The 21442-nt window shown below is 43.8% G+C and overlaps 1 long non-coding RNA gene across 1 annotated transcript in view; it reads left to right on the plus strand.

The window, feature by feature from the left end:
• Positions 1-21442, plus strand: part of LOC122805373 — a 422769-nt gene that overhangs the window by 333026 nt on the left and 68301 nt on the right. Inside the window, exon 2 of the long non-coding RNA XR_006365361.1 lies at positions 11289-11491. This is a non-coding gene — a long non-coding RNA (uncharacterized LOC122805373). The remainder of the gene's footprint in view (positions 1-11288; positions 11492-21442) is intronic.

Below are 21442 nucleotides of genomic sequence, written 5' to 3' on the forward strand. Positions count from 1 at the left end.
GAGCCATTGGTTGAACAGTTTGATGTTCTTCATGTTTCACTGTTGCAGCCATCACATTTGAGTTATCCTTGCCGGGGTAGTCCTCGGCCAGCCCGAATACCTGAGGCTTAGTATTTCTGCGTCAGTTGCTGTTGCATCAGGACTTATGTCAGGTCATCAGTAGTATAAAGTAAGGCAGCTGATGCCATTACATCAGTCTTTTTTGCCGTGGAGCCCGAAGTAGAAGCAGTTCGCATGAGTACCACTCGGCTGCTACCCGAGTTTCGTCTACTGAATTGAAGTCTTCGAAAGCGAAATACCCACTCGAGGATCCTTTTTTCTTGCACTAACTGATGTCAGAAAACGTTAACAATTGTCTCTCCTGTGGAAAGCAAATACCACACCAAAACTTTCATTCCTAGTTCGTCACTTGCTTAGGCCCAGACCACGACGTCCCTCACTGTTGCTTCTGTGCTTTGTTCAACACCAGAACTATCCGTCATCGGGCCCTTATTGTAGCCAGATATTTTTGCTTACAGTCCTTGAACTCCAATATGACTTCGGTAAGCCATCCAACAGCAGATCTTCCGAAAAAACGTAAAGATAAAGACAGACCGCACAGGTCCAAACCTTCAGATGACACTCCTGTTAAGCTAGTCATCAGTTCTCCGGTCCTCAGTGAGGCAATTTCGCAGCCCCTGATGCCCACTTCTGTGGATTTGCAGGACACTACCAAGACCCTTTCCGGAGTCCGGTATGCCGCAAAACTCTTCTTCGACTAAGGATCCTGCAGTCGTCTCTACCTTGGATGGGTCTGAACCTTTTGCACTACCAATTTTCAACACAATACGACGTCTTCTTTCGCGACTATCATTCTTTCGGAAACTACCGAGTTTCTTAGGCCCAGGGTACGAACCACACCAAAGAAACTGACAACTCAATCTCAGGCACCTGCTTCCTTGCCTCAGTCCCAAATGCTTAAAATGGCAGAAGACCTTATGCTGATCAGGGGAAGCCAAGCTACCCCTTCCAAAAGGAAAAGAGATCTGTCCCCTGTGGTTTTGTCTGAACAGGAGTCCGATGACTCTGATGCATCTGAATATGAAGACATGCAACTCCTCTGTGCTTATGAGGATTCTGATGCAGAAGATTCCATTCCTTCAGCCTCTAACCCAGAGGATTTTTCCTTCAGGGGAAACCCTTCATACCTTGAGAGAGCATTTCCAACAGGAAAGTCAGGACTACTCTCAGTCTAAAAAGAGACTTGGAATTTTTAGATCTTCCACAGTTCAGACTCTTGGCAATCCCCCCAGTCCTGGCTGATGTGGAGGATGTTTTCCTGGATTCAGCTTGACTTCTAACACCCTCCCTCTTGCACCCAGAAAACCAGACAGATACTACAGAGTCCCTGACTCGCACAGATTTCTTTTTAAAAATCCTAATGCTGATCCTGAGGTAATTTCTCAAGGGCCTAAAGGAATTAAAGCAACCTCTGCTAAGAATCCCACCCCTTCAGATAGGGATTCCCGCTCACTAGACAGATGGGTTAAAAAGGTATACACCTCAGCTACTCTTGCTATCAGAGCACTCAGTTGTCAGTTCTATGTGCTAAAATTTCAGCAACATACCCTGGAATTCCTAAAACAAAAAATGTCTTCCTTTGCTGCTTGTGCCGAATCTAAAGAGTTACAAGAGTTAATGCATTTTGCAAGTCAAGTAACTAAACACACCTTGCACTGTGGTTTTGATGTCCTAGAAGCTTCTTGCAGGGCATTAGTCACTGGATCTGTCCTTAGAATGTATGCATGGCTTAAGGAGCAGCCCTTGCCAGACCATGTTAAATCTAAATTGTTGGATGCCCCCTTGCACAAAGACAACTTATTTGGCACTAAGGCAGAAGAGGTCTTAAAAAAGATGGAAGAAAAAGCGACATCTATGTGGACAGTTAAGGATTTCTTACAGGTCCAGCAGGCATTGTCCCACCAAGCACTGGTTCTTTCCTGCTCCCACCAGGCCAGCTCAGCCCAGACCCCAGGGAACCAGACACCCCAGACAGCAGCCATAGGGAATGCAGAGATCTAAGCAGTGGACTACCTCCTGTTCAAAACCAGAGAGTTCTAAGCCACCCCCTTATGGTAAGAACTCACTGTAACTCTCCTTCCTCACCCCTCCCTTTGCCCACCTTCGCCTACCCGTAGGAGGAAAACTCTCCTTTCATGCAAGCATTTGGGCCACCATTACCAATAACTGTTGGATTCTCAACATTATGTCCCAGGGATACAAATTTTCTTTCCACACCCTTCCAACTCCAAATGGTTTCCCAGATCTACCTACAAACCAGTGGGCAGATTGCAAAAGCAAGTCCTTTCCCTTCTCTCCATGATGGCAGTATAGCACATTCCTGTAAAACAGAAAGGTCAAGGTTTCTACTCCAGACTCTTTCTGGTACCCAGAAAAGAGGGCACCTGGCACCCCATCCTCTATCTATCCATTGTAAACACATTCCTGGTGATCCCAAAATTCAAAATGCTCACCCTCCAGCAGTTGCTACCCATGCTCTCCAAGGATGCTTGGCTAGCCACCCTAGACCTAAAAGAGCCCTACCTCCACATTCCTATCAAGGAATCATGCAGGAAATATCTCCATATCAGGGCAGGATCTCAGCAATTAAGTTTTCTGCACTTCCCTTTGGCTTATCTACTGCTCCCAGAGTTTTCACAAAATGTCTGGCTCCGACCATTGCCTTTTGCTGACAAAGGAATATCCAGATTTACCCATACTTAGATGACTGCCTAATTCAGGTCGACAGCCAGGAAAAAAAATGCTCGAACACCTTGCCTTTGTAAAGTCCCTACTAACCTCCTGCTGTACACAATCAACAAAAAGAAATCCAAACAGGTACCCACCCAAAGGATTACATTCCTGGGAGCAAGCCTGGACACAGCTTCCCAGATGGCATTCCTTACATCAGAAAAGCAAACCTTCCCGACAGCCTTCTTCTCTCAACTAGCCACCACACCCCAGCTATCTGCAAGGAAAATCCTGCAAGCTCTGGGGTTCATGGCATCTTGTATTCTACTCATTCCATATGCCAGACTGCATATGAGGAAACTTCAGTGGTACTTAAAAAGCACTTGATGTCAACACTCTCAAGACCTGGAGGCTCTTATACCTATAATACCTTGCTTCAGAAATGATTTTCTCTGGTGGGCAGCAGCATGCTCCCACAACAAGGGACTAGCTTTCTCACCACCTCCTGCCACCCAGACCCTCACCACAGATGCATCAGACTATACCTGGATGGCAGGTGCATACAGGGCCAATGGAGCCAACAGCAAGTCCATCTGCACATCAACCAAAAAGAGATGATAGCTGTCCAGCACTTTGGCAGACCACTTAAGCAGAAATCTTCTGGACCACGAGTGGCAACTCAACAGAATTATCTTCACCCTAATAACTCAGGAATGGGGCACCCAGAAGGTCAACCTCTTTGCCTTCCACACCAACCAGCAGCTCAGCAAGTTCTGCACCAGGGAGCATCACTGCATGGCTTGGAAAGTGGATGCCCTGTCCTTCCCCTGGGTCACTCTGTTGGTCTACTTTTTTCCTCCACTACCCCTTATCCCGAGGGTACTGCACAAAATAAAGGAGGAAAAACCAAGGACAATTCTTATAGCTCCAGACTGGCCTCACCAGCACTGGTACCCCTTGCTGTGCAGCCTGTCCCCACTGCCACCTTAGTATCTTCCTCAGATTCCAAACCTCCTGACCCAGAGGAAAGGGAAATTCATGCATCCTCATTTGCAGACACTCAGTTTGGCAGCTTGGCTATTTCCCTAAGCCCCCCCCCCCCCATCAATCTGCCAGTCTCGGTAAACAGGTTCTAGATGTTCAACTTGAGACCAGACGCCCTAGCACTAGAAAGTCTTATGCTGAAAAATGGAAAAGGTTCTGCACCTGGATTCAGACTAAAGGAGCCAATACGGCACTGCCATCCCTGCCTCTCATCCTGGATTACTTAGCTGACGTGCTACACAGTGACCTCTCTTTTTTCCTCTATTAACATTCATGCCTCTGCTATCTCTGCTCATTTTCCAACTGAGCAGCCCCTTTCTCACACCCTTTGATCAAACATTTCCTAAGAGGGGCTAGCAACTTGAGGCCACCCAGAAGAGCGCCAATCCCAGCTTGGGACCTTAACTTTGTGTTGGAAAAGCTTACCCTCCCCCCTTCAAACCAGCCTCTTTGGCAGAGCTAAAATTTCTCTCCTGGAAGACGGGCTTCCTTCTGGCCATCACTTCAATCAGAAGGGTCTCCGAGCTGCAAGCACTCATGGCTGTAGAACCCTTCATCATCTTCCATGCTGACAGGGTATCCCTCAGGTCTAACCCATCCTTCATTCCCAAGGTGCTGTCCAGTGTGGCTCTCAACCAAGCCATTCATTTGCCCACCTTTTCCCCTAACCCACAGAAAAAGGGGGAAAGGATCCTGCACTCTCTAAATGTGCAGAGACAGCTCAGATTCTATCTAGACAGAACTAAATCCTTCAGAAAGTCTGATCAATTGCTGGTTAGCTTTGCTAAAGAGGCAGAGGACAAAGCCATCTCCAAACAAACCATTTCCAAATGGATAGCACACTGCATCCATTTCTGCTACAAACAACACGAGAAGCCTCTCCCAAGGGGGTCATGACTCACTCCATCAGAACAGCCTCCACCTCGGCAGCTTTCCTCAGAGGAGTCTCTACCAGGGACATGCTAGAGGCTGCCACCTGGACATCTGTTCTCACCTTTGCCAAACATTACCACCTGCTTATCTTTTCCAAATCCATGGCAGGGTTTTTCCTCTGCAGTCTTGCAGGGCATCCTAGCCAGCCCGTAGTTTCCTTTAACTGCCTCCACCCATTTCTTCAGCCTTGGGAATCAACCCAAATGTGATGACTGCAACAGTGAAACACGAAGAACATAGTACAGTTGTGTACACTTATCATAAATGTAGATGTTCGAGTGTATTCACTGTTGCAATCCTGGTTTCCCTCCCTCCATCCTTCTCTTCTTTCTTCTCTTTCCATACAAGGGACATATTGGTATTTACTTTCTACTGGTGGGGTTCTTCCACCAGAGCCTGGCTCCTACTTAGGGGCCACTGACAGGTTAGGGCAAGAAAAACTGATGTAATGGCGTCAGCTGCCTTACTTTATACAACTGACGACCTGATGTCATTCCTGAAGTTACAGCAACTGACGTAGAAATACTAAGCTTCTGGTATTCGGGCCGGCCGAGGGCTACCCTGGCAGGGATAACTCAAATGTGATGACTGCAACAGTGAATACACTCGAACATCTACATTTATGGTAAGTGTACGCAACTGTGCTTTCTTGTGACCTATAGGTGCATTTGGTTGATGGACGTTGCACCTGATGTCGGTATGTAATTGGTGGAGCTGGTAAAGTTGTCTTAAGATTATTTATTATTAAGTGTTCTATGTCTCTGCTTCTTCTTTTTGATTAAATTCTGTTCAAAAATATTAATTTTGTCTGTAGTTTTATAAAATGAGTTAGCATGAACATTTTGTTGAGTATCTTGTATTAACTCACTATATAAGCCCTCAGCCTCCTTATGCAAAGCAGTTTTGAGCGATTCAAAGAAGGTGTTCATTAATTTGATGCAATTAAAAGGGCAGCTGAGATTAATCAGCTGCGAACTCTTAAGAAGATCTGAATATGAATTACTGTATGTAGAAGCCTTTAAAATTCTCAGGCCTCTAGGAACAATTTTCTTTTGAAAATAAAAATTAAAACTAAGCTTTTGCCACTGTAGTCTTTTGAACAATTTAACTTTGTTCTCAAACGTTGTGAGATTAGTTTTATAGTTATGAGCAGAGGCATTACCTTGCAGTAACATGTCTGCTACCCATTGCATTGTAGGAATATCCATAAGTAAAGGGTTGTTATACACATCCAAAAATTCATGAGGAGCAGACAGTTTTCTAGGTGCCACATCACTCGTAGAAGGTAGTGTAGTGAAATCAGCCATGCTTGTCGTGCTGCAGATAAATATGCAAAAGTAGAAAATGAAAATACTGCACAAAATAAATCAGATATTACAAAAAAACAAATGTGCAGATAAAAACTTAATATATTGGAAACTGCTGAAAATCAGCAACAACTATTAAGCATGATCAACTTTATTATATGTGGTAAAAAGTTAAGAATGCAAGTTAAAACTTTCACCAGTTAGGCTTCATCAGGCTAGAATAAAGAAGAGCAACCGTATGCTTGTACAAATAGAACAAACCAAGATCACATAATCTAATGAACTTGTTTTTTGTAGATGATGTAAAACTGGTTTTAAAGTAAAAGAATCATTTAGCCCAGGTGGAGTAGTAGCATTAAAATGTATAATTCATTTATATTCTTCCAGTTCGGTTAAGTCTTTAAGGTTTCCACCACATGAGGGCTTATTAATTACACAGAAAGTCAAAAACTTTAAAACATGCATAGTATCAAATTCTTGAACGTGTCTAAATAAAGCATTTGTAGCAACTTGTCTCTCAATCTCAGACAGGTGACTTGATTATCCGTTCCATCAGTTTCATGTTAGTCATTGCTATGTAAAATGCGGGACAGTTTACACATCTCACAAAATAAACAACATTCTTTGTGTCACAGTTTCCATAACAATTAACATAGAATTCTGTATGTAAAATTGGATATTGGAACCTTTTCAATCTATCAGTATTACTACAAAAAGGAACATTTGTTACATCTAGATGTTCCTTTCTTCAGACTCATCAAGTAAAGGCTAGATGGAGGTTGCTCCTTATAAAATAGTTAATTCTTTAAAATTTTCATTCATTTATAACTAAACGAAGGTTTAGATGCAAGCAACCCTCTAAATTGAGGCATCTCAGTAAATAGCAACCAATGTCTAGCTATTTGTCTAACATTTTTTTTCATGGTAGCTCCCTCCCTGAAATAGCCACTTCACCAGCCCTGGCTTCAGGTGTGTGGTCTGTCTGGGTCTCCCCAGGTTACCAGTCCCACATGCCTGTCTGCAAGCCTGACTGTATGTAACTACAAGCACACAAAGTACTGCATTATCAAAATCATTCCCTATCAAGACATCTGCAAGTATATCCTCAAACACATCTACTTGCTCTCTCCAGTCAAAATGAACCCTGGACAAAGACATTTGGAATGGGGTCCCTCCTAAAGCTCTGACTGGAGTGGACTGCCCAAGCAAGTACTGCTTCTCTTTAGCCACTGCAGGCTTCACAATGGTTATTCAGAGGCTGTGTCTGTCTTAGCAGTGGCCTGTTTTCCATCCACTAAGATTGGATATCAACTCTGGTGATAGTTTGGTGCCCCTGTTGTCTTCAGACAACTCACCACTGGCTTGCTGTTATTCCCACTTGCTGGTTCCCCCACCTTATGTTCCTCACCTTGCTTCAGCAGACATCTGTATGATACGTGGTTCCACTGGTTATTTTTAAAGCTTTTAACTTTTGATCCTGGCCATGTACCTGGACTAGTGGCTTCCCCTGTTACTGGTGAAGTCTGTTGGGGTGGTTTAGGCTGCCCACCATGGGTTCCCATATATCCATGTGCAGTACTGGGTATCCCGTTCCTGTGCTGTGATGCCCTGCTCGCTTAGTAGAGATCCCCTTTTTTCCCCAGCTCCTCTGCAGAGTTACACTCAGTCTGCCAACCAGATTCTCATGTCCTCAGGCATAGTGCTTAGGGCTTGTTTCCTCACCAAAAGGTCTGCCAGCCCTTCTAAAGTGGTGACCTGACAACCACTCGCCTACCTGTGAAAGTAAGTGCTTAACTCAGCAGTATAATCATACCCATTCATGTGCCTTGCATCTATGCTCACAAAGCTTTTTTCTGTAAGCTTCAGGTGTTGATTGAAAACATTCTAATAAACAATGTTTTACTTTATCATAGTTTCAACAGTCAGTATCAGACAATTTAGAAAGAGCAGTTACAGGTTTGCCATGGAGTAACGTGGTCAGGAACCATACCCAGAGCCCTTGGTCAACATAATACTGTTTACGTAATCTTTCAAATATATGCATAAAACTATCTAAATTATCAGGTCTATATAGGTTCATAGGTAGGTACTTGGCTATTGGGCCTATATAAGCCTAGCCAAAAAGGTACCCTGGCTTTCGCCACCCAAGAAAATTATTTTCCTGTGCCCCTATTGAGCAGAGCCACAGAAGTGATCCCATCTTCCATCCAATCATCAAGATTTTTCTTTAAGAGTGCTAATGAGGAGCTTTGCATGATATAGATAGGTAGTTTGTTCCAGAGTATGGGAAGTCTCTGGGTCAGGAATCTATCCCTCCAGCATGTTCTATTTATTATGGAGACATGGTTTAGGTCCCTAGAGCATGTAGCTCTGAGGGATTGGGATTTCTTTAAGTGGAGCATATCAGAAGATCGAAGTTTTAGAACTTTGAATCTGATATGGTCGACACCATATGATTGAAGTCTTGAAACTTCTAATCTTTTAATGGAAATCTTCGTACAGAGCAGAAAGAGAAGATTCCCCTTTTCTGCATTGTAGTGCGATCTCAGAGTTGGTATATTTAAGTAGTGGGGGGGTGTGGGGGTGCAGGGGGGTTTGCCTCCCTGCTTAGAGCGTTTAGGTTGTTGTGTTTTCAATGTTTCAAGACTTCGATTATATGGTGTCAACCATATCAGATTCGAAGTTTTGAAACTTCAATAGTGTAATATAGACCCAAATTATCATCCTCTGTAAATTGTGGAAGAAATGTACTTACCTTTATTGCTTCTGGGGTTCAGTTATTCCCTTTCCCATTACCTCTGTGATGCTGGTGACGAGTCAGCATCTCCCTCTCTTGTTGAGACTGCTTCTCTTTTTCTCTGGTCTCCAGACACTGCAGTCTGTCATTTTCTTTAGCTTCCAAAGTTTGTAGTCTCTCTGCTGATTCTGACTGCAAACATTTGGCCTCCAGTTCAAGTCTCTTTAACTCCAAACAGATTTTTAAGTCCTCTGAGGAAAAGATGAACTGTCCTGTTTCTGAGGGCTGTAAATTCCCATCACCAGACTGGTTATCCTCCTGGTTGCTGGCTCTGGGCTGCGACTAAGGCTGAAATAATTTCCTCTTTAGTCAGGTTGGCATGCACCAGTCCTTTGACTTTGCACACCTTGGCCGACTGGTTCTTTGTCAGCTTGCCATAATCCTCTACTGACAACATCCTACTTTCCCTGAATAAACGAAACTAACAATAAGTAAATAAATTAAATAAATAAATAAAACTGTTGTAAAATTAAAGTCTCAAGGTTTAACTTGTGGCTACTGAGAATACACACAGCTTCACTGACAACTGCCTACAGGCTACAGAAGTTCAATTAATATCCACACCAATGCTCACCAATGTGTGATGTCCTTCTCTGGGTCAGTAATCAAGAAGCCTGAATCCTCACCACTGACACTAGAGAGGGACGTTCACTTGGAAGAAAAATAGATACAGTATTTCCACATGCAGCTGTTGGCACCAAGCACAAATTTCCCTTAAGTGCACAGAGGGAACACATTCAGTCCTGGGTCTTGGTTTCTCTGTCTTCCAGTAAGACTTCCCACACTGGCACAGCTATAGAGTTGAGTCCTCAGCCATGTGTCCAAACCAAGTCTCTGTCAAACCAGTGCTCTTTCTCTGTTGCAAGCAGCTGACACACACTCTCTTTGAGGTGTGACTTATACACACACACACACACACACACACACACACACACACACACACACACACACACACACCTGGGAAAGGCTGGCACACATTTACTAGCTATGCCCCCTTCTTCCCGGACCATAAGGTAGTTACTGTCAGTAGACACTCCAAAGCCAGCTACTCTAAAGCTCTTACAAGGGTACCCAATTATACCGAATGAAATCAATACGAATACAAATGGTAGTGTTTTGACCAATGCAGTAAGGCTTTCAGGAGTGGCCACAGTGTCACTGAATAAGTATAAGTACTCTCAAAAGTTCAAATATTCTCTAAAAGACCAGCCACAATAAAAAGTTTAAATATGTTTAATAGTAAATAATAAAAGAATGTGAAAATAAATGTTTACAATAAACACCAAAGTTTCAATCACAAGAAAAATTAAAGTAACACAGATGAATATATTAACACAGATACAAAAAAGCAGTACTTAACTAATCTCACTATATTTTCCTGACTGATCTAAGGAATTACTATTCTCTGGTCATTTACTAGAGCAAGGCAAGATGACGTAGTTGACAGGTCCTTTTATGTCAGGGTTTAAAAACAGAATGACATGAGACTTCAGTCTCATCTAGTATTAAAACATCATTTTTGTTCAGTCTCATCTAGTATTAAAACATCATTTTTGTTCTGGATTGCAGAATGACATCGCATACATCTGGTCATCTGACTTCTGGTTCCCATACTGCCCCCTTTCTTAACAACCGACCCAGAATCTCACACCTGCCTATCAATAATGCACACATGTAGAGCTTTGCTAAGATCTGTTGCAGCTTCTGGAAGTCATAAGGCAATAAAACACTTCACTCTACGTACAGGAACTAATAAACCATTCTCTGGCACAGACATTTAGCCTTTGGCTGCAATCAGAACTGTAAGATACAGTCTTTATGGCCTTTATTAATTATTTTAATTTCATACAATTTTCCAAGTTAGCTGGACTAAAATTAGCCTTTACTCTTCTAGTATCCTGTGTTACAACATTAGTTTTAATAGTTATAATACAGTCTGACATACAAGTGTATTTCTTTTTCTGTCCTGCAGGACACACTGTTGGTACATTTTTAACACAAGCAGCTTTGCAAATGCATTTTTCAACACAAGCATCTGCACAAATCAGTTTGATATACAAATGATCTATAATTCTTTAAAAACTCCAGCTAGCTATACCTGCATATATTGCATGTCCACTTCCCTACTTCTCCTGGCATAGCTGGCAATACCTCACATAGTCATATCCTCCATTTTATATAGTTTGTAAAGGGAAGAACAGTTAAAAGAACTGTTTTTATTGATAGTGAGAGAACAGGTATAATCCTTCATTTTATATGATTTATAAAGGGAAGAACAGTTAGGAGAGCTGTTTTCAATGAGAGTGAGAGAATAAGGGGTAAAATTCTGAGTGACTTCTGCCAGTACACTAAGTTAAATCCTCTTAATAGGCCTTTTCTTTGGGAGTTAGATGAAAAGGAAACATTACAGAAGTAATACCAAAAGTGGGAAGGAAAGCAACATTGTAGTTTATATATGTATTTTCTTCTTTCCTCAGAACTTTTCTTCAGCAATGGCATCTGATCAAAGAGATGGAAACAGTGTGCAGGAAGACCTGAAGCAGGAGCCACTTTGCTGTTCATTTGCAGTTTATGATGCTGGGAAATGTTGTGACTATGGTCAACTACCCAGGAGCCGAACCAAATCCCGCAGTCTTTCTGCTAGTCGTCCTGCTGCATTAGAGAACCCTAAAATATTCAGGTATAAATTCCTTTGTTTTTCTCTGAAAATTAAAATATTTTAAATAGATGTAATCTATTTCATTGGTTTATGTAATTTGCAAAAGATAAAAATGTCTGCCTGTAGTTCTGTTACCGTGGTCATATGTTTTCACCAAAACATTTTGATTGCCTGTTAAATGTCCTTGTGCAAGCTTGAAAAGTTAGTGACCAAGAAGTTAGCTTTGTGTATGACATGGCTGTAATTGTACCCGATAGCCACTCTCAGGCTGCTCGTTTGTAACAGTCTGGTAATACTTTTTAGACGTTAGTAGCACTGTGGTTTTCGAAAGGATGCTATGTAGGATGCTTCTTCAGGTCTGTAGTATGCATAGTTGTGATTTCAGGTATTTACTGTGTGTTTTGTCAGTATCTACACTGCATGCCTGATTATGCTGTTTGATCTTACATCAAGATTACTCTCAGAGGTGATCCTAGGCAGTGGAGTATTTTTGTTCTGTTGCTCTGCACCTTGTAGAACTGTAAGCACCCAGGTATTCAAGAATCACATACCCTTCACTTGTGCCCAAATCCACTGCAAAATGATGGAGGTCTGCTCACCATCACAGCCTAGAATTCTTTCCCATTGCTTGCAGTATATGTTTTTTGCCCTTGCAGTTATCCCAGATATCAAAACAAATGTCTAGGTCTAAGCTTCTCAGTTTATCAAGTGCCCTTGTTGTCTTTTGATATTGATTAGTACCATCACTGGTTTTGCCTGATGTTCATCGTGTTACCCTGCTGCAGTCATCACACTTGGGTTATCCTGTCGTCAGGCGGTCCCGCAGTCGGCCAGAATTCCAAAGTCTTGGTCTGGCGTCGGTTGCTGTTGCTTCTTTCCTGACGTCAGTGCGCCAGGGGTATATATAATGCATCCAATGCCATTTTCTTCAGTCCTTCTTGCCGCGCGGTGCCCGAAGCAGAAGCAGTTCGCAAGTGCCGGTCGGCCAACTCCTGAGATTTTCGAAGTTGAATTTCAGATCCGAAGTCTTCAATAAAGCTAAGTACCCCGTTGGGGAAATTTAACAATTGTATTTCTTGTGGGAAGCAAATACCTCATAAGGATTTTCATTCTTGCTGCATACCTTTCCTAGGCCCAGACCCCAACGTCACTGGTTGTCGTTTTTGTGCTAGGTTTAATAAGCGTGCTATAAAAAGATGCTTTGATTTCGCACGACACTATGGTAGAAAATTTAACTACACAATGCTGTCGGAGCAACCGACTACCAGCGTGCACAAAAAACGCAAGGATAAGGACAGGCAGCCTAGAACCAAGCCAGACTCCGAGGCCTCGGCTGGAACGGTCTCCAGTTCACCGGTCTTCAGTGAGGCTCCGACGCAGCCCCTGACTACTGCAGATTTGGAACCCGAGACCGCTTCGGAGCCTTTGACGGAGAGTGCTAGGCCAACGTAGCCATTTTGTTTAGCCCCTACCGACGACTCTGAAGAAAGAGATGTCGGTGCTGCAGAAACACCTTCGGTTTCTGAAGGCGTCTTCAGACCGACGACACTCACCATAAAAACATATCCTAAGCTTAAGACTCTTATTAAACCTAAAAAGACTGCACTTCAGTCTCCAGTTCAAGGCCCCATGCCTAAGAAACAGATGCTTAAAATGGCTGAAGATTTGATCTCTTTAATCAGGGGTTCCCAACCCCCACCCGACAAAAGGCCTAGACAAGAGGAAGATTATGCCTCCTCTGATCAAGTGTCTATTTCTTCAGGCTCCTCTGAGGACCAAAATTACTCCTTCTCCCCTTATGAAGATTCTGATGCTGAGGATTCTATTCCCTCAGCTTCTCCTCCTGAGGACTACTGCTTTGGGGAAACTTTACACACTATGAGGGAACATTTTCACTGGGAAGGTCAGGACTACTCTGACTCAAAGAAAAGGCTCAGAGAGTTTCTTTTACTCCCCCAGCACAGATCACTTGCCATCCCCCCAGTTTTAGACATTGTGGATGATGTTTACTTAGAATCTAGTTTGAACCCAGATTCTCTGCCTGCTGCTCCAGCCAAACCAGACAGATACTATATAGTGCCTGATTCCCACAAATTCCTTTATAAAAGCCCTGTTGCTGATCCAGAGACTATCTCCCAGGGTCCCAAAGGGGCTAAGGCTTATATGGCAAAAAATCCTGTACCCTCTGAAAGGGACTCCAGAGCACTAGACAGGTGGGGGAAAAAGGTTTACACCTCAGCCACTCTAGCTATGAGAGCACTAAATTGCCAATTTCACATGCTAAAATTTCAGCAATTTCTAATGTCTCAGCTAAAACAAAAAATGAGCACACTCCCTCAACAGTCTGAATTGAAAGAAGTGCAGGATCTGTTGCATGCAACTGAACAGGTGGGCAAATATACTTTACAATGTGGTTTTGATTCTTTGGAGGCTTCCTGCAGAGCAGCTGTCACTGGATCGGTTATACGTAGACATGCTTGGTTAAAGAAACAAACTCTGCCTGATCATGTTAAAGCAAAGCTTCTAGATGCTCCCTTACAGCAGGATGTTCTATTTGGAGTTAAGGCAGAAGTCTTAAAGAAAATAGAGGATAAGGCAAAATCTATGCAGACAGTCAAAGATTTTCTACAGGTACAGCCCCCTCACTTCAGCAGAAATTGGCCAACTAAAAATTGGTCCTTTCCAGCTACTGACAGACCACAGAGGGGTAAATACAGACGTCCAAGAGGCAGAGGACAACCACAAGCCCAGTACAAACCTCGACAATGGGGCACTGCAACGCAGACGGGAGGAGAAGACGGGTCCCAAACTACCAGAAGGCAAACTCAATGACTTGCACCTCATCTGGCCAAGCAACACTCTCTTGGCAGCTCCCTTGGGAGAAAAACTCGCACTTTTTTCAGACAACTGGCACATTGTCACAAAGGACAAATGGTCCTAGACATAATTTCATGAGGATACAGATTCCATTTTCACACCTTTCCAATGAAAAGAGGAATGCCAAACCTGCCACAAAATCAATGGGCAGAGGCACAAAAACAAATTACAGCTTTCGTGGACATGAGAGCCATTCAACTGCTGCCTACACGAGAGCAAGGCCAAGGATTTTACTCAAGACTCTTTCTAGTCCCCAGAAAGGACAATGCCTGGAGACCAATTCTGGACCTTTCATTTCTAAACACCTTCTTACAAGTACCCAAATTCAAGATGCTAACACTACAGCAGCTTCTTCCCATGTTGGGCAAGAAAGCATGGCTAGTAACGTTGGACTTCAAAGAGGCATACCTGCATGTCTCTATCAGACAACATGGCAGAAGATACCTCCATTTCATTGCAGGTTCAACCCATTACCAATTCTCTGCACTGCCCTTTGGTTTATCTACTGCGCCCAGGGTCTTCACAAAATGCCTGGCACCAGTAATTGCATACTGCAGACAAAGAGGAATTCAGATATACCCATACCTGGACGACTGCCTCATCCAAGCAGAAAGCAAGGACATCCTCTTACAACATCTGGCTTTTGTGAAACCTCTTCTAAGTTGCCAGGGGTACACAGTAAACGAAAAGAAATCAAAACTAGTACCCTCACAAAATATGACATTCCTGGGTGCCAGCTTGAATACAACGGCCCAGAAGGCTTATCTGACGCCAGACAAACTACAACTGACTCAATATTTCAAAACAATGGCAACAAAGACCCTACTCCCTGCAAGAAAAATTCTGCAGGCCTTGGGCTTCATGGCATCTTGCATACTACTAATACCATTTGCAAAGCTGCATATGAGGAAATTACAGTGGTACCTAAAAAGTGTATGGTCCCAACACAGCCACAGCTTGGACACAGTGATATCTCTCATTCCTTGCCTACAACAAGAGTTTCTATGGTGGTCACAGGCATGTCACCTCAACAAGGGTCAGACTTTCACCTTGCCCCCAGCCAGGCAAACTATGACAACAGATGCGTCGGACTACGTCTGGGGGGCACACATGGCAGGACAGTGCGTTCAAGGCGTATGGACTGCAGATCAAAGAAATGTGCACATCAATCAAAAAGAGATGCTAGCTGTACAGAATGCTCTGACAGCCTTCAAGAACCTATTACATCCAGGACAAATTACAATAAGGACGGACAACACCACAGTAATGTGGTACATAAACAAGGGGGTACACACTCCTACCCTCTATGCAGGCAAGCAATGACCTTGTGGAACAGAGCACTGGCTTACCAAGTTCAGTTACAAGCTCAATTCCTGCCAGAAAAAAAGAACACATTGGCAGACGACCTCAGCAGAAATATCATGGATACCCAAGAGTGGAAACTGGATCCACAAGTGTTTGCAATGATAACTCAAAAATGGGGCCTTCCAGACATAGACCTGTTTGTCAGCCCCCAAAACTATCAGCTGACAAAATTTTGTACAAGGACACTTCACCATCAAGCTTGGGAAAAGGACGTACTCTTATTCAGTTGGAAAAACCTGACAGTATATGCCTTCCCTCCATTGCCTCTCCTCACAAAGGTGCTTCTGAAAGTCAGAAAGGAGAGACCACGACTGATACTCATAGCCCCAGACTGGCCACGCCAGCACTGGTACCCACTATTAAGGAATATGGCCCAGGGCCCACCTTGGATTTTGCCACAAATTGCTCATTTGCTCACACAGCAAAACAATCAGATTCTACACAGCCAGCTCAAAACCTTAAATCTGGCTGCATGGCAAATCAACTAATCCAGCCAGCTCCTCTTTCCCAAGCAGTTATGGATATTCTTCTGGAAGCTAGGAGGCCCAGCACCAGGAAGGCCTACTCGGACAAATGGAAAAGATTTTGCGCCTGGAACCAAGCTAAAGGCCAAACCACACTTCAGCCTCACATGCCTCAGATTCTTCAGTATTTAACTGAGATGTTGCACAAAGGACTTTCTTTTTCTTCCATTAAAATCCATGTATCAGCTATTTCAGCCCACTACAACACGGATCTACCCTTATTTTCACATCCACTTCTAAGGCAGTTCCTCAGAGTGGCAAAACACATTAGACCCCCCCAGGAGAGCACCTCCACCAACATGGGACCTCAATTTTGTTCTGGAAAAACGTACGCTACCTCCCTTTGAACCAGCTTTCTCTGCAGATCTACAGTTTCTATCATGGAAGACTGCCCTGCTGCTAGCAATAACTTCAGCTAGAAGAGTCTCAGAGCTGCAGGCACTAATGGCAGTGGAACCTTTCCTCATTTTCCATCAAGACAGAGTTTCTCTACGAACTAATCCTTCCTTCATGCCTAAGGTGGTTTCCAGTGTGGCTTTAAATCAAACCATCCACTTACCCACCTTCTTCCCAAATCCACAGAACAAAGGAGAAAGACTCCTGCATTCCTTGGACATTCACAGGCAACTTCGTTACTACTTGGATAAAACTAAGGTTTTCAGAAAATCTGACCAGCTCTTTGTATCCTATGCTACAGCTTCACAAGGGAAGGCTATATAAAAACAAACCATTTCCAAATGGATAGGACATTGTATTCGTTTTTGCAATACCCATCATGGAAAACCAGTTCCTACTACCATTAGGCCCCACTCTACCAGGGCAACAGCTACATCTACAGCCTTCCTCAGGGGGGTTCCAACCAAGGAGATTTTGGAAGCTGCAACTTGGAGTTCAGTACACACCTTTACCAAACACTATCACTTACCACTTTACTCTAAGACTAGAGCTGAATTCGCCACTGCAGTTCTACAGGGCCTTCTAGCCTCCTCTAACCTGCTATGACTCCTCCACCCATCCTTAGCTTTGGGATTCTCCCTAAGTGTGATGACTGCAGCAGGGTAACAGGATGAACATAGTACAGTTTTGTACCTTCCATAAATGTAGATGTTCAAGTGTACACCCTGCTGCAGTCCAGGTTACCCTCCCTCCATCCCCTCTGATCTAACTGGCTAAATCTCTACAATACTAACCTTATGTATTTGCTTATAGCTGGAGGGATTTTGTGTTTGTGCTAAAACTTCATAAATTGGTACTAATTACTGACCACCTGACATCTGGGGCAAGAAAAACTGAAGAAAATGGCGTCAGATGCATTATACATACCCCTGGCACACTGACGTCAGGGAAGAAGTGACAGCAACCGACGCCGGACCAAGACTTTGGAATTCCGGCTGACTGCGGGACAGCCTGACGACAGGATAATCCAAGTGTGATGACTGCAGCAGGGTGTACACTCGAACATCTACATTTATGGTAGGTACAAAACTGTACTTTCGTCAGCATCACTTAACAGTTTGTGCTGATAATTTAAAAGCAGTACAATAAACTACTGGCATTTAAAGCTATTGGCCTTCTTACAACTTGTTTTGTTAATAAAATGGAATTGGGGCAAGGGCAGAGGAAAGAGCATTAATCTAAGTAATATCTGCAGGGTCACTGGCCTGAAGAGACATGGTAGATGATCATTTAAAGTAGTGCAACTTTCAGTACTGAGTTCCAGAATGTGGAGAGTGAATGACTGAAATTCTAGACTGAAATATACCATGTCCAAAATTGCCATTTCAGAGAATATTCCCTTTCTCCAAGGTATGGTGATTTCAGAATTGGTATTAAGTTTGGGGGAGTGGTGGGGTCAGGATGGGGCCTGCAAAAACAAGTACAAAGGAAAAGAGTGGTATTTGATATTTTTTCTTCTCCTGTTATTTCATTTGTTTTGTCCAGTGTTTCAATATTCGGCATTGTTGAGTCCCAACATTTCAGTAAGAAAGTAAGAATCAGAAGTATAATCCTAAGATTGCCAGACTTGACTTCTTTTTAGTGTTCATCAGCCTATCGGTTGCTTTCACCCCTTAGTGGCTACATCTGCCTGCATCTTCATAGTCGCCTTACCTGTGAGAGATGTTTCACCTCAACTCCTGCTTTTGGGAGGGAATTTATCCCAGGTTGTAGTAATAGTAAATGGTGCCGCTCACGAGAAGCTATCACATGGTATTGATAAAAAGTGTAAGAACTAGTTTTGGTCTTCCAGTTTCAAGCCTGACTTGTGCCCTCAAGGAGACTCGTTTTGGGCCCCTTTTTCTAAGTGACTGATCACACTTGGTAGCCAGAGTAGAATATCCCGTTTGCATCAGCACTCTCACAATGTCTGTTACAGATTTCCTGGTTATGCTTCACCTATGGCAAGCTTTTAAAACCTTTGTTTTGTGGTAGAAAGTGGTTGGTGATTTGTGAGAGAGTACACTGCTGAAGGAAGCTGGAGAAAAGTGTTAGGTCTACTTAAATGTTTTTTAACAATGATCTTCAGATGAAAGCTTGTGCTAACTGCATCTGGAAGAATGAGCCCTAACATTGCCTGGAAGTGACTTGATGTCCTTCATGGATGCATCTGCAGTCATAACAACTGGGTTGTCCTGTCGTCAGGCAGCCCTTCAGTCGGCCGGATTCTAAAGTCTGGGTCCGGCTTCGGCTGATGTCGCACTTCACCCGAAGTCATCTCTGTTGGTCTTCGGGTATAAAAGCATCAGCCGACGCCATTTTCTCCAGTCTTTCTTGCCGCGTGGCGCCCGAAGCAGAAGCTGTTCGCAAGTGCCGGTCGGTCGGATCCAGAGATTACTTCTACCGAATACTATTTCGAAGACTTCTAAAGCTAAGTACCCCGTTGGGGACTCTTTCTTGCCTCAGCCGATGTCAGAAAAAGTTAATAATTGTTTAACCTGTGGGAAACAAATACCTCATAAAGATTTCCACTCTTACTGCCTGCCTTGCTTAGGCCCAGCCCACGACGTAGCAGCCTGTTCGTCCTGTGCTTCTTTCAACCGACGAACGCTTAGCCGTCGGTCGGAGTTTGCAGGACAGTTTTTGGTTCTGATTTTGACATTATGCCGTCGGATCCTCCGACCACGCATTCTGCCAAAACGCAAAGAAAAGCCCGACACTCGCGGTCCGCGGTTTTGGCCGAAACCATGGTTAAGCAAACCCCGAGTGTCTCGGTTTCGGCCGAAACCGAGAAAACTGATCAAAATACAGCTGAATCTACCTCTACAACTGAGGTCCCTGCTAACACTCTTGAATCGGCCTCAGAAATTTTACCCACTACGGTGCTTACCACTGACTTATCAGACACCATTCCCTTGGATGTCTCTACCCCAGCACGTGGTGCTGCTAGGCCTCCAGCAGCCATGTCCATTAAGGCCTTCGCCAGGGCTAAAGCAGCCAAGACTACTAAAACAGTGCCTGTTAAACCCGCCTCAACCAGGCCCTCTTCCAGTTCTCAAATGCTTACTTTGGCAGAAGATTTAATTTCATTAATTAGAGGATCTCAATCTCACCCAGACAGGGCCTCTCAGCCCCAGAGAAGAGACCTAGGGCAGAGCCCCATGAGCCAGTGTCCTCTGATGATTCTGCTGATGAATCAGACATAACTGACCAGCCAGAGGCTCCTTTCTCCAATTTTGAAGATTCCGATGCTGAAGAATCCATTCCAGCTGCTTCCCCACCAGAAGAATTCTCCTTTGGGAAAACCTTGCATGCCATGCGAGAACAGTTCCAATGGCAGCAACAGGATTTTTCAGACTCCAGGAAAAGACTTAGGACCTTTTTGCACCTTCCACAGCACAGGCCCTTAGCTATACCTCCTGTTCTCTCTGTGGTGGATGATGCTTTCAATGATGTCTGCTCCGCTCCAGATTCTTTACCCCCAGCCCCTGCCAAACCAGACAGATTTTACAGGGTGCCAGATACTCATCACCACCTTTACAAGGCCCCTCTTGCAGACCCCAAAACTATTTCCCAGGGTCCCAAGGCAGTAGCGACCATAGCTAAAACCCTGTTCCTTCTGAAAGGGAAGCAAGGTCATTAGACAGATGGGGTAAAAGGTTTACACTTCAGCCACTCTCTCAGCTAGAGCTTTAAACTGTCAGTTTCACATGATACAATACCAAGAGTTTATGCTTGATCAGTTAACTAAAAGCTAACCACTGATGAATCTCTTGATAAGAAATATGTATTAGAAATGGTAAATAACATACAGCAAGTTAGTAACCACTCTTTAAAATGTGGCTATGATGCACTGGAGGCTTCATTTAGATCAGCCATGACTGGCACTGTAATTAGAAGGCATGCATGGCTAAAGGAGCAAGCTTTACCGGATCATGTTAAATCTAAATTGCTAGATGCTCCTATGGATAAAACAAGTTTGTTTGGTACACCTGCCCAGCAGGTTATGAAGAAAATGGAAGAAAAGGCAAAATCAGTCCAGACAGTTAAAGATTTCTTGCAGGTTCAACCCCAAGGTTTAGCAGGAACTGGCCTGCCAAAATTGGTCCTTTCCTGACCCCACAAGACCTCAAAGGGGCAGGAATACACGTCCCAGAGGCAGAAACCAATCCAGAGGAGGTGCCTACAGAGGACGACAGTGGCAAGGTAACAACAGAGGCACAGACTCAACACCTGCCACTACATCAACACAGCCACAGTGACTTAATCCTAAACCCGCCTACCAGGGAACAAATAGCAGCTCCTCTAGGCGGAAAGCTAACCTTATTTTCAAAAGCCTGGCACCACATAACAAAGGACAAGTGGATTTTACGAACCATAGATCAAGGTTGCCGGTTCCACTTCCACACTTTACCAGACAAAGAGGAATGCCAAATCTACCTCCAAATCAAAAGACAGAGGCTCTACAACAGATAATGGAGTTAGCAAACATGAGAGCTGTGGAGAAAGTGCCAACAGCAGAGCAAGGAAAGGGGTTCTACTCCAGACTATTCCTAGTTCCAAGAAAGGAAAAAAGTTGGAGACCAATTCTAGACCTGTCCACCCTGAATACTTACATCATTGTCCCAAAATTCAAAATGCTGACCCTACAGCAACTTCTTCCCATGCTGGGCAAGGAGTGTTGGCTGGTAACTCTAGATCTCAAGGAGGCATACCTGCACGTCCCCATTCGACCAATCTGCAGAAGATACCTCAGATTTCTTGCAGGATC

Source organism: Protopterus annectens, chromosome 6.part1 (assembly GCF_019279795.1).
Source record: "Protopterus annectens isolate FY-2018-M chromosome 6.part1, PAN1.0, whole genome shotgun sequence".
Classification (NCBI taxonomy): Eukaryota; Metazoa; Chordata; order Ceratodontiformes; family Protopteridae; genus Protopterus; species Protopterus annectens.